This window comes from Centrocercus urophasianus, unplaced genomic scaffold, assembly GCF_019232065.1.
Source record: "Centrocercus urophasianus isolate 14NV4802_14NV808 unplaced genomic scaffold, USGS_Curo_1.0 seq_9, whole genome shotgun sequence".
In the NCBI taxonomy this organism is placed as follows: Eukaryota; Metazoa; Chordata; class Aves; order Galliformes; family Phasianidae; genus Centrocercus; species Centrocercus urophasianus.
In genome coordinates, this window is record NW_024885532.1 from 34,729,423 (window position 1) to 34,743,373 (window position 13,951).

Sequence of the window (13,951 nt, forward strand, 5' to 3'; positions counted from 1 at the left end):
ATATCTTCACATTTGAGATGCAGGGCATTTTCTGGCCACACAGCATCCTATCTCTAATGACTTAGTACCTTGTGAAGTCGTCCCCCAAACCAATTCCCTTGAATCACTCCATCATTTGTCAACAGTAGACGACACCCTAAAGAAGTAAGAAGTTACATACAAGCTAATAAAGTATTAAAATTTCTTTCTGTAGCTCAGCAGTTTCACTAGAAATATTTTCAGATAAAATAAATACATTCTGTTTGAGTGCAAAGACTTAAAGTGGGCTGCCTAAGAGAGAAGACTGAACAAATTAGGGCTGTCTTTCACATAAGAAAGACTGTAATTCAATTGATTCAAAATGTGTAAAGTTTTTTCTCTTGCTTGAAAAAATAATTAGTTCATGAAGAAAAATTCTCCACTGACCGCTGAAACAAACTTTCATTTGGAATTATGAGCAAAGAAACAAATCCTGAACGGTAGGCTGTCAAATTACAATCTGACTTCAGAAGAACATTCCTGGCATAGGGCTCACAAATACTTGCTCTGCTAGCACCTCAAGACCTAACAGCCATGGCAACTCCCCTGGCATTTCGCTGTTCCCAAGCAGAATTCACTCACAGAAGAGAAACAATCTCCTGCACTTCCAGCTGGGTTAGCACCTAGTAGGGGTCCTCTCCATTCTTTGAATGAATGTCACATGCTTATAATACATCTATAGCAACACATTTGTATAATAATGTACATATGTTTATATTCTTCCTGTATCATCAAATTAATACGTGTTTGGATTCAGCTTTGCATTTTAATTTAATATGAAATTACACATAATTACTTTCTGCAGTAGTGATGAAAGCCTCTGTCAAGATCTGGCTCTTCAAGCTGGCCTGGGCACCTTCTGAAACATATCTTGTGAGTTAGCAAACTTGGGTCTTCTTTCAAAGAGAATTCTATGACTGGCACAGCTTTTTGATCACTGTTTCAAAGTCTCGGTCTTGAAATCAAGTCATAATGACATTAGCAAATCTAGGGTGGGTTTTTCCAGTCCTTTATGTCTTCTTCACTCAAGGACTTTGAAGCTTACTAAATAAAAGACAATAACTTAGCTGAAACTATCTATCTCCTGGCTTAACCAGAGCATGTATTCTTTGCTTCTGTGTCTGATTATGACAGCACTAACTATATTTTAAAGATTTATTTTTAAACATATTTCTTACATTTTGCACTTGGTGAATATAAAGGCTAATATGCTTTATGATGAGATGGATTAACAAATCAAAATTAAATAAAGTCTCTAGTTCATCTGACTAATTTTAAAATCTCTATTACAGTCTGAATACAGAAGTGATCTATCAGGTCTTCATGTTGTTGACAAAGAAGGTCAAAGTAGTGTGTAAGTTGCTACAATATTTAACTGAAGATGAGATGAACTGTGCTATCCAGAAATAAAGGGACTGATGAGGTGATCTGATAACCTCTGATTTATGCAAAATGAGATTCTGAGTTGGAACCGAAGAGATGGACATGGTGTGAAAATATAAAGGCGCATACAGACAGTTTCAAAAGAGCTGGTGCAGGCAGTTCAATTTCCCTGCTCTCTGAGCCCTGTCAGGCAGCTGCCCCAGGCTGCTGTTAAGACTTTCCCAGCTGGTGCATGTTGGGCCCACTCTTCCCTTCTTGCATCTTAAGGAAATAAAGCTCTTTCTTCTTATTCTCCGCTTACAGTCCTGAGAGAAATTGGTACTACTGCAAGCTCGACCTTTAATTTGAAACAAGCGAATAAAGCTCTTACCTCCCCTGCTGGAAACCACTGTTCCTACAGGCTGAGTGCCAGGGAGGGAAGCTTTAAGCAACAACAGGACACTGAAGTGGGCAAGCAGAGGCGTCGGGGCTCACAGCCCCCAACCCCAGAGCAGGGGGCACAGAGAGGCATGGAGAGAATGGAAGGAATCTCCTCGAGAGCCCCGAGGAGCGGGGTGGAAGGAGAGGGACCAGAGGTGTGCACATGGGAATCCTTTCCCAGTGCTTCTAACTGGCCTTAATGAAGGAAGCACTTTGTAATGCAGGGGCATGACTTTCTGCTTCTAGAAATACCTTTCCAACATAGTAAGGAGGTAGAAGCAAGCACTGTGTAGAAAGAAATGAGTTCAGAAAGGCAGTGTGGCACTGGGATAACTTTCCATACTCTTAATGAAGCTTATTAAGAATTTTGGAGGAAGTATTGTGTCTGACAAATGAGAATCAGAGAATTGAATCATCAAGGTTGGAAAGACTGCCAGGATCATCTGCTCAGCCATCAGCCCATGCCTGTGACCACTCAAGGCCATGTCCCTCAGTGCCACATCCACACGTTCCTTGAATGCCTTTAAAGACAGTGACTCCATCACCCCCCTTGACAGCCCGTGACAATGCCTCAACACTCTTTCTGAGAATAATTTTTTCCTTATATCCCACCTGAACCTCCTCTAGTGCAACTTAAGGCCATTATTTCTTATCCCATCACTGTTACCTTCAGAAGAGCAGGAGAGGCCGACTGTCACCTCACCACAACCTCCTTTCAAGCAGGTGTGGGGAGCAATGAAGTCTCCCCTGAGCCTCCTCTTCTTCAAACTGAACAATTGCAGCTCCCTCAATTGCTCTCACAAGTCTTATGGGTGAGTAGAGGGATAATCCTGTGATTTTTCTGTAAATGTTGAACTTCTAATATAGTACAGACACTTTTAAGAGAACCTTCTTTTGTATACTCAAAACAACAGCTAGAGATGAAAGCTGGAAGCCCCTGATTTAAATTCCAGCTTTCCCTCTTAGAGTATTTTTCATGGATTTGTTGTTTTTGTTTTTGTATATGGAAGAATTACAATCACATTTTATTAAGGAAGCAAAGTGAGTGTGAAGATAAAATAAATGTGTTGACTGAAATTGTGCCTGAGAGGCAGATATTCTGATGGATGGTGACAAGCAATGCCCCAGGTCTCAGCATGGTTGGTCACCAGCAAGGAATACTCAGGATGCACGTATTAGACAATTAGTATTTGGGAATAGTTTTCTGTAGTTGTTTTTCCATCTTTTTCTGCAGAAATATTTACACGTAGTAAAAAATCCTTTTTCCTTGCATAAATTTCTTGATCTGTTGGGTTTTTCCCCTCACAAAATGAAACTTATTAAGTATCATCACTTGTAAGCTTGTTCTTCACTCACCAAAATGCGTGATCTCATTCACAATAATGGAAACTCCGTTTATGCATCAAAAAAGGAAGAGACCATAAGTAGTTTAATTACAGCCCATTATTAATTGTATTGAGGCAGAAATGATGGTAGCTTTTTCTTTTAACCAGTGGCTGTGTTCTTTGTGTTACTACAGAGATCATAGAAGGTACATTCTATTTCTATGAGAATCCTAGTTGTAATATTTGGACTCCCAGAAGTCCTTATAACTCATGGATATTGTGCCACTGATCATGCAGATTTGCCCATTACTGGATATCTTTTCAGCTTGGTTTTTACATCCATCAGGAAATTTCTTGGTTTTCAATTTAAGCTTTTGCTGTTGTTGTTTTTGCTTAGCTTTATTACTGGTTTTAATCATATTTCATATTTTTCTTTAGCTCTTTTATGCACTATACAGAGGAAGATGTATCCCAATTATGCTACCAGTAAATCTGCATATTATTCTTATATTTCTATTTCAATCCTTCTGCTTGTTTTCAGAAAAGATGCAATCCTGCTGTGATTAGTTTGTGTGATATAAACCTCAGCCATCAGATGTGATGCAGACAGGATCAGCACCACATCCAGCTCTATTTAACATAAGTCAGATTTGATTAAAAAGTGTGATAGGATTTTTTGTTCCTTTATGGGTAGGTAATCTGCTTTTTTGGTTTTTACTTCACTCTTGGCTACCAGCTTAATCTCTGAAAAATAGCTCCTATGTCTAGGTAGTCTAAGCAGTAGACCTGATGATACATCTTGGGCAAGAAAAGAAGATTTTGAGCACCGTTCTGCTTTGTGAGTAAGGCTCTACTGTCCCCACCTTGATGAAAGATGAACTCCTGGAAACAGCTGCCTATTGTGAGTGTCCCTTCTGTTCATGGAAGAGCAGGTTCCCAAGTGGGTGTGTTTTACATGTCCTAATTACGACTGTCTCAATTTTTCAGATAAAATGAAGTCAGTGAAGTGCTTACAAGGTTTTCCTTGTCTCTTACTGGATGAGATTGTTCTAGTTAATAGTTCATTTATTCATGTTTCTTTACTGTCCTGTTGCTCAGTAACAGTTCAAAGACGCTAAAGAAATGGTTTACAAAGACACTTGGAACTGCACATCATGTGTGTACCCAAACAAGTTTGGTTGTACATGTTGTCATGGTGGAAGCCCATGGTAATGACTTGCTTGCAGTTAGGAACAACCTTTAAAAAGTCATTCTTTTGTTTCACTTCGTGTCAGCTTCTAACAATGACAAGTACAGCAGGCATTAGATCAACTTACTGAATTGTTGGTAGCTGTGGACAGAATACACTGAGCACATCTCCTGGTGAGAACTGTCTGGAATTGCTTACTCTGTCTTTGATTTTGATTTACCTACCATAGATTAGTTCTATGGCAGATCTCGAGGACCTTGCAGAATTACAGAATGCCTTTGGTTTTAGCATTATATCCACTGCTCAGAACTCACTGACAAGGAACAAGGAAGAGAAGTAACCAACTGCAAGCTCAGACTGCTTACGGTAACATACTGCTCAGATGTGCTTCAGAACTACCCACTGTTCCATCAACAGACACAGGTTAGGAGTGGGTTGCACACCCTGCTGTCTGTGGTGGAATGCCCGCTGCGGTATGGCCAGCTGCAGAGGGACAGCCCGTGTCAGGACCCTCAAGAGTTCTGAGGTACTGGAAGAAAATGTATCTTCAGGCACCGTGAGAAGTTGATGTTGGCTAGGAAGGGACTCCAGGAAGGATTTGGATACGATGGTCATATCTTAAGAAATAATAAAGAAGATGTTGGATGGGATTAAAACCACATTAGGAGTAGTTCTGCAGATCTAAACTGGAGAACTGAGTTTTACCCAGTTATTTTTTTCAGAACAACTGTGGTAAGTTGAGGGATTTGGGTATTTTGATATAACGGAACCAGTAGGCTCTACAGGAACAGATCCTTGTGTTCTGAAGTGCACTGACCCTCAGAGATAAGAGCTGCACTTAGTGCTGTGTTGCTGCTCAAGTTGCTCAGTACAGTGCAGAGCTGGGCGCTTCTTTTGCTGAGCGGTGTTGTAAAACAAGGCTCATTACAGTAATATAAATTAAACAATGTTTTTGATTGTCCCCAGTCTTCTCAAAGTCATGCAGTCATGGATGCGTTGTGGAGATGAAAGCAGCTGGAACTATGATCCACAGGAAACAAAGTTGAGCATCAAAGTAAAAACATAAAGAGCTGTCTTAGAAGTAAGCATAACAGGCTGGAACTCGTTTTTTTGTGAGCCACTTGAAAGTTGTTAGAGAATATAAAAATATTTGTGGGCCAGGTTGACTTCCTTTGCATATTCTTGAGAGACCATCAATGTGTATTCTTTAAGCAGCTTTGTCTGCCTGCTAGGAGCCTCATTATGTGTTGCATATTTTCTACTGTCTCTAGTAAAGGACCCAAACCTGATTAAGAGTCTGTTTCTGCAAGTACTACCCTGTAATCAAAATAGAGTAACCATAGTAGCATGCTGTTTCTGAGTTAGTTTCTCAGTAGGATGGAAGCACTGCAGGTTAGTGGTTTTCAACATAGTTTTCAACTGATGGGCAGCTTTGCCAGGTGTTGCAGCAAGTGCTCTCCTCAAATTTAGACAAGGTACTTGAAGCATCATTTTGCAGTACTTGGTATTCATGATGTTTTCATTCTGGATGCACAAAATAGCTACAGAATGAAAGCTAAAGGTCTATTTGCATGAATTAACTGCTTTCAGCTGAAAAAGACACGGTGGATGGAACTAGATTCCCGAATCCACAATCCCTGCAGTGCTGAGCTTTTTTTCATCTTTCCAACTCAGAGATCCTTGGGCAACCCCAGCAACTCACTGTTAGGGCAGCACATGGAGCTGAGACATACTTAATAGAGTCATAGAATCATAGAATTGTGAATCATAGAATGGCTTAGGTTGAAAGGAATATGAAAGCCCCTCCAGTTCCAACCCCCCCGCCATGGGCAGAGCTGCCCTCTCTGCCCCCCTCTGCACCTTCTCAGGCTGCCCAGAGCCCCATTCTACCTGACCTTGAGCTCTTCCAGGGATGGGTCACCCACAGCTGTCTGAGCAGCTGTGCCAGTGCCTCACCACCCTCTGAGTAAAGAAATTTTTCCTCATATCTAATCTAAATCTCCCCTCTTCTAGTTTAAAACCATTTCCCTTGTGCTATCACTATTTGCCTGTGTAAAATGTCTCCTCTCCCCCTCGTGTTTATATGCTCCGTTCAAAGTACTGGAAGGCCACAATGAGGTCTCCCCTGAGCCTTCTCTTCTCCAAGCTAAACAAGCCCAGTTCCCTCAGCCTTTCCTCACAGGAGAGGTGCTCCAGCCCTCTGACCATCTTAGTGGCCTCCTCTGGACCCAATCCAACAGCTCCTCATCCATTCTGTGCTGGGGACCCCAGGCCTGGGTGCAGTACTCTGGATGGAGTCTCCTTGGCTTAGCATTTGAGCATTGCTCACCTACAGCTATCACAGTGATGTGTTATCGGTGCACAGATCCAAAACACAGCACAATCCTAGCTAGGAAGAAGAAAACAAGCTGTATGCCAGCTGAAACCAGGATACTGTTTCGGACTTCCTCCTCATTTATCATCGCCTTAGGAATAAAACATCATTAATGTACATCACATCAATAATGGAATATCAGACACTATTTATTTTTCTGTTCAAGTTGTAGTGAATAGGCCAGGGTGACAAATCAATTTATTGTGTACAAGATAATCTCTTTTAGTAAGAGCACAAAATTAACAGCGCCAGCTTTTTTCTTGTTTACAACGTGATGGAATCATGGCAAAACATAAAGAGGAAAAATATGATTTGAACTTGTTGCATCCTGTCAGTTTATCTTGTATTACTTGTGATATACTTACAGGAGCATCTAATGATTTTACATTTCTTTTCCAAGGGATGAGGGAAGTAGATGTGATTACCTTTCATTAAAATAATTTCCATCAGGAAACACTGAGTCTCGGTACTGGGAGATAACACATGGTGTATTTATCAATGACTCCTCCAGTTTTCAACCTGCTCCCCATTTATATCACAAACAGTGTTCCAAAACATGCAAGGAAAACCCTGGGATAAGAAATAGCTGGAGCTTTTCAATATCTTTCTGTTTAGAGAAAAATGATGATGGAATCAAGATCTCCAGTGCTTTCTGGCACCATGACAGACCAGTGCTTGCTGGTTGATCACAGCGATTTTGCCAAAAGATGCATTGAAGCAGATGATTGCAGTTACACAGTGAATTGCCAGAAGTTCAATTGTTTTAAAGAAATGGAGAGGATATGTTACTGATCTGACTGCCTGAAATACGTACGGATGCCTCCCCTTTAATCCATTGAAGAAATACATTATGAATTCCCATATATATTGAATTTTTTCACAAGTTTATTAGAAGATCTCAGTGTTTTGTGTGTTTTGAAGACTATATCTGTTCAATGAAAGGAAACTGGATCATGTTCTAATGTAAATATTAATGTACTCCAAAGATTTTGTGTAACATATTCACTCATGGAGCTGTCATGTGTCTGCCAAAGCCCAGTGGACTCTGCAAAATGGCAGCTGTTGCAAGAGGAGATTTTTTGAAAGAGCTGGAAGAATGCTGGCAGCGTCTGTTCAAATGTATAGACAGTGACTTTTGGGTCTTCTTTCTGTCAGAGTTAGTAGAGAAAAGCAAGCTGTTTTTTCCCCAGTGTCTGTTTTTCCTCACGTGCCATTTGGGACACATTCTGTGAAAAAAGTTGCCATGGATGAGATCCTTCTTGACATTTGTCACTGAAGATGCATCCTCATGCATTCCTCCCAGTTAAATAATTGAATAATATCCTAAATGAGGACTTGTTGAACAACTCTGAGTCCCATCCTGCAAAACCCTTGAAACAGATTCTTAACCTGGCAAGATTTTGTAACTTATTGAAGGAAAAATCCACGCGCCATCTTGTGCAGTGAGCTGCAGAGTCAGATAGCAGGACCTGTGAATGGCACAACTTCTGTGCCGGTCCCAATGTGACGCTCATTTCTGAAGTTCACTCCAGACACAGGTGGTGCTCATCTTTAAGGAAATAAGCACATATTAATCACCTTTATCATGACTTTTACTGAGACAACTGTTTCACACCACAGGCAAGTCTCACAGGCAATTATGCCATGCACACTGCTCTATAGCAATATGTAGGCTGCATCCCATGCCCTTAACAGTCCTTTGCAGTGTGTTTTTAAATGTACAACTGTTTATCTATAGTTTTGAATTACTCTGAAGGTTAGTACCTTTATTTAAAGACACAGAATTTTATTAGCATTTGGGATAACATAGTAAGATTTTCATTTATTGTTTTTTCCTGTTGGTATGGTTTTGTTAATCGAGGTTGTAATACAACAGCATAGGAACTTAAATAAATGTTATAGTTGGCTTATTTTGTTCTTGATTGTATTTTTTGAAGAACACTGGGCAATCTCGTAAGAGCAAACGTGGCACTTTTGTTCTCTGTACATCTACTACTATCAGTAGTAGGAGATGTGTGTCATCTTGCATGTGATAAAAAGGGTCACAAAGGCCAGGCATCCATTTGTAGGATTGAGCTTATGAATCTTTCAGAAAAAACACCTGCTCCCTATTATTGAAAAATGATAAATCACCTTGATACATTAAAAAAAAAAAAAACCTGTAGCCTTCCACAAAAGGATACCCTAATTTTCTTCCTGATAAAACATTCTTTGGGAAATTTTAATTAGTTTATGGAAAGGCTTTGGAAGACCAATAGCGAAATAATGAGTTCTTCATAAATTGGATCTGTTGAATGCATTGCAGAAGCCAGCGTTCAAAGTAAGTGACTTACATTATATACTGGGCATGCTGTGACAGCCTCTTCCTCCAGCTAAGAAATCCATTAAATTCCTCAGTGTACAGATCACTTGGTTACAGAGACATTTGTACCTCTAAAGATAAGTTGGACAGCACAACAGAATAGAAATGCAGAAATATTTTCTCTTTTTATGCCATCAGATTAATTTATTAGCATGACTTTACATACATACCTTTTTTAAGCGTTGTCTAATTGAAAGCAGCTTCAAGTGTGCCTCCAATTAAGCGACGAGTAACTCTTTTACAACAGAAGAATACAAAAAGACCCCTCAGCTACATCTGTAATGAGGCTTTGGAATCATCAGGACGAGGACGGAAGGAAGGAGTTGGCCAGGACAGAAGGAACGGTGCAAACACGGAACCCACAGCCTTACTTCTGTGTTCCATGCAATGTAAACCTTGCTAATTTGGAACTAAATGTTGACGGGACGCTGTTAGTTTATGTTATCAGTGCATATCCTGAGGAGAGCCGCAGTCTCAAAGGCCTTTGTTATCTTTCCCCATGTAAGATCTGCCTTCACACAATACCTCATCTATTGCCATCGCCTTGCGAGACCTGGCGTGTGAATGACAGAACTCAGATGAACAGATAAGAGATGGTTATAAACAGTTGGTGTGTCACATGGCGGATTGCAGCCACAGTGCTTTTCACAGGCCTAAATACAAAGATTAAAAAGTGGTTTAATTACACTGGTAGGACTGCTATGTGCTGATAGGGCATCAGTCAGCTCTCTGTGTGTTTGGCATAGCCGAGGGGCTCTTCCGTGCGTGATGTAATAGGTATTGAGCAACGTCCAGGTGTGTGCACACATCACCGACTGATCGGAGTAGTGAGTCAATACAACACAGCAAAACAAAATCAAAGAGTCAGATTCTGTTCTCACTGACACTTACATAATTGAAAATGAGGTAATTTAGGATTCATGCTGCTGTCTGGGAAAACAAAAGCCCAACAAACTGTGCTTAAAAGCCAAGCGTAGTCTCATCTTATGAGAAATATTATTTAACATCTGAGCAATATTAGGTAAAAAGGAGAGCAGTGTTAGCTGGTTAGGTGTTTAGTCTTAAGGACAGTATATTCCAGCTTCATGTCTGTAACAGAAAAGGCATCCTCTCTTGATCTGACTATTTTTCATTTGATTATTTTTAAAGCAGTTAAAAGATTTGTAGCAGGTAGTAGTAGTGCTTGTTTAAAACCTAAACACCTTGACTTGCATTTCCAGTCTGCTGTTTAGCTTTCCAGTTTCTTAAGTTACAGGGTGGCCCACATCAGCTCCCAGATTCCAAACCATAGCAGAATAGAAACTCTTCTTCCCTTTCTTCTAAGAGCAGCATCCCATAAGTCTCCACATGAGGACCAAATGTGGCACTGATGAGTCCACGTTTTCTCTGAGGAAGATTTTTAAAAAATCAATACAAATTCTATGTGGTAGGTTTTATAGAATCATAGAATGGCCTGGCTTGAAAAGGACCACAATGATCATCCAGTTTCAAGACCCAGCTGTGTGCAGGGTCACCAACCAGCAGACCAGGCTGCCCAGAGCCACATCCAGCCTGGCCTTGAATGCCTCCAGGGATGGGGCATCCACAGCCTCCTTGGGCAACCTGTTCCAGTGCGTCACCACCCTCTGTGTGAAAAACTTCCTCCTAGGGTTTGCTGGTCTTTGTTTCTATTTTCTGCTTCATTGTGGTGTGAAGCATAATTATGAATGAGCTGCCATGATAGCAGCTGACTAAAGAAGAACTGCCTGCCCAAAAAAGCACAGCTCAGCCACTTTGTAGTGAGCTCTGCTGCTTAGAAGCGTGTATGACAGTGGGATCTAGATTTGCTTTATATTGTATTCGTAGTATTTTTCCTCTTCAGAGCAGATTTCCTCAGAGCACAGCACTGAGGTTCCATGCAGAGGATTGTGCGTCAGCACTCAAACTTCATCCTGTAAGCTGAAAAAGTTATTACAAAGTGATTCTTAATTGTAGCACTGAGCACTGCCGGGAATTTATATCTTCATCTGTTCCCTGCTGTTCTCAGTTCAGCGTGAGGAGGAGCTGTTTTGCTGCACCCAGTGCCACTCTGGGGAAGAGGAAGCCTAAGGAGGGCAACTGTCCGAAGGACTGGCTCGCAGCCTGCAAGAGCTGTGTAATTCACCTTGGATTTGGTTCTAATTAAAGTCTGTCTGTACTGCCGAACGAAAAAGGGGATGAGAAGCATGCCACAAGTTAAGCAAGCAATGCCCCTGATTCTCCAAAGTGCTTCATAACCATCTAATGCCTGCCCTTCTTGACAGCACCACCTTGCTCTCCCCGAGCAATACTTCACCTTAGTTTGCAAGATCATTCATTCCTAGAACACCGTCCGAAAGGGAGGTGGGTAGAACTGCAGGGGGCTTTGCTCCTCCCAACCCCACACTGCCCCAACACGCTTTACATCCTTGAACAGCCGCAGATAACCTTGTGTTACATCCTGTTTGTGCAACACAGTATCCAGTGTCACTCTAAAACAGCCTCTGTAAGTCTTTTTGCAACAGGGGGCTACTTCAGAAATGGACCAAACTCCTTGTGCAATGGGCCTAAGGCAATAATGCACATGGTACCCAGCAGAGGGCCAGACACCAACCCATCCTTGGTTTGAATGTCTGCTAGACAAAAAGCAAATTCAGACCCAATGCGATGGCAAGCAGAGAAAGACACTAAGGAGGCTGGCTAGATATTACTTCTTGTATTTATGTCTGACTTCATTTAAAAATTTTAATCGTATAACTGATATTAATTGCACATTAAAGATCTGCATAATGTAAGAGTTATTTCAGATACCTTGGCAAGCTTTATGGAATGACAATTTTAAAAGAGGAGTACCAGTTTAGTCCTGAAGTGCCAAACACCTGAACGCAGCTCAGGAGCACAGTAAGGTTCTTCTCTCCATGTCAACCCTTGATTTGGGAATTCCCCATGGGAAGTACTTACATAGCAAAGACTTTCCTGCTGACAAGTGGTCCTAAATGGACCCCCCTCGCAGCTCAGGAGGTCTGGTATTAAATGGGGGGTTGGTGGCCCTGCATGTGGCAGGGGGGTTGGAGATTCATGACCTCTGAGCTCTCTTCCAACTCTGGCCATTCTGTGATTCTGAGGCACACTGAGACCTGAGTGCTGACACTACAGCTCTCTGCCTGTGAACATTTCAGTTAAGCTTCCTGATAAATTCCCTCAGAGAACAACGGAGGTGGAGTGTGCATGCTGCAAGCACAGCCATTGCACAGCTATGGATGTACATTCAAGTTGTCCTTTGACTGAGTGTATGCACATTTAGTTATTACTGGGCCAAAATAAACAGCAGATTATTCAAATGTAAGCTCGTGGATCCAGTGTCTGAAAGGTTTCTGGAAATTTCAGCTAAGCACAAGTACTTTATCTTTTGTTTCTTTTCATATAGCCTGCAGTTGGTACAGAGCACTTCTGGATAAAGGTTTCAAAGATGTCATTCTTTAGTTGCCCCACAGACCTGAGAAACCCCTACAAATATATTCCTTGTCTTCTATAAATGAAAATCCATCTCTGGGGGAAATCTGATGAATGTTATCACAGATAGAAGATTTGGGACACAGTAAGTAGAAGCAAAGCAGTTCTTATGGAAGCCTTAACACCTTCAGGGAGAGCCTAAAAGACCCGTGTCCAGGTGAAAAACAAAATCACATAAAATCATTGATCTTCTCTCCCTCTATTGAGGTTACACATGCTATAAAAATGCTACAATCATTAAAACAAACCAGGAATCCTAAGTCTGTGGGCTTATATGAGGGGCAGGTGAGAACTAAAGAAAGTATAATCTGTTAGTATAGATAATTCTTTAAGTGATTTTTTAAAGATGTAAATATTGTAAGTAGGTACCCAGGTAATACAACTGTGCTCACACACTGCACATGGGAAAACCAGGCAACCTCCCACTGCCCACCTGCACCAGAATCACCGTGGTGCGGCTTCCACGCACCTTAGGGAGCGGCCATTTTGGCACTTCAGCTGCTGACATCTCCAGCATCTCCAGCATCACAGAACTTTCCCAAATATTAAGAAATTAACCTCATGTGAATGAAAAATCCATTCCATCACGTTGCTGAGGGCTCTGCAGGCTGAAGAACCTTTTATGTTCAATATCTGTCTAGCTTTCCATAAAACAAGTTCCAGCTGCGACTCAGAAACACAACTACATTTTGGGAAACAGCTTCACTCCTTTGACACCTTTACTTCACTTCCAGAGCACGATTTCCTATCTTTAAGTTCAGTTTTCTCTGCTTTTGGGAAAGGAAACACTGGGGGGTTGAGTGGGAATGAAAAACAGGGGCTTTGTGTCAACAAATGAAGATACTGAGAAATTTCTACAAGCCAAATACCTGTTCTCTATGGCAGAATTTTCCTGTACTGGTCTGTAGAATAGTGCTTTGGCAACAGAGAGTTGGTTTCTCAATAACCAGCACTCAGGATACGTGGTTTAGGACAGTCAGACTGCATAGCACCCATCACTGGGAATTGGAAGACTTTCCTCTGCAGCTATTAGAAAAGCACTCAGCCTCTCTCCCCACCCCTTCCTTCTCCCAGCATAACGCAAAGAAAAGCCCCAAACACCTGCCTGTCTGTGACAAACCCAGCCAAATTCTGACACTAAGTAATCTAGAAACAGCCAGGCACCACTGGGCATCCTAACACTGCTTCAGCCCCAAGGTGGCAGGAAGGTGCATCATTGCCAAGGAGTCCTCGCAAGAGCACAAGACTTCCTCACAGCTCAATTCTAACAGATGAACTGATTCAAAAGGGGGATCCTTTATAGGTATTTGCGTTTCCTTGGGCCCTGCAAATATGAAGCCTAACATTTTAGTGAGCTCAAGAAGCAGCAG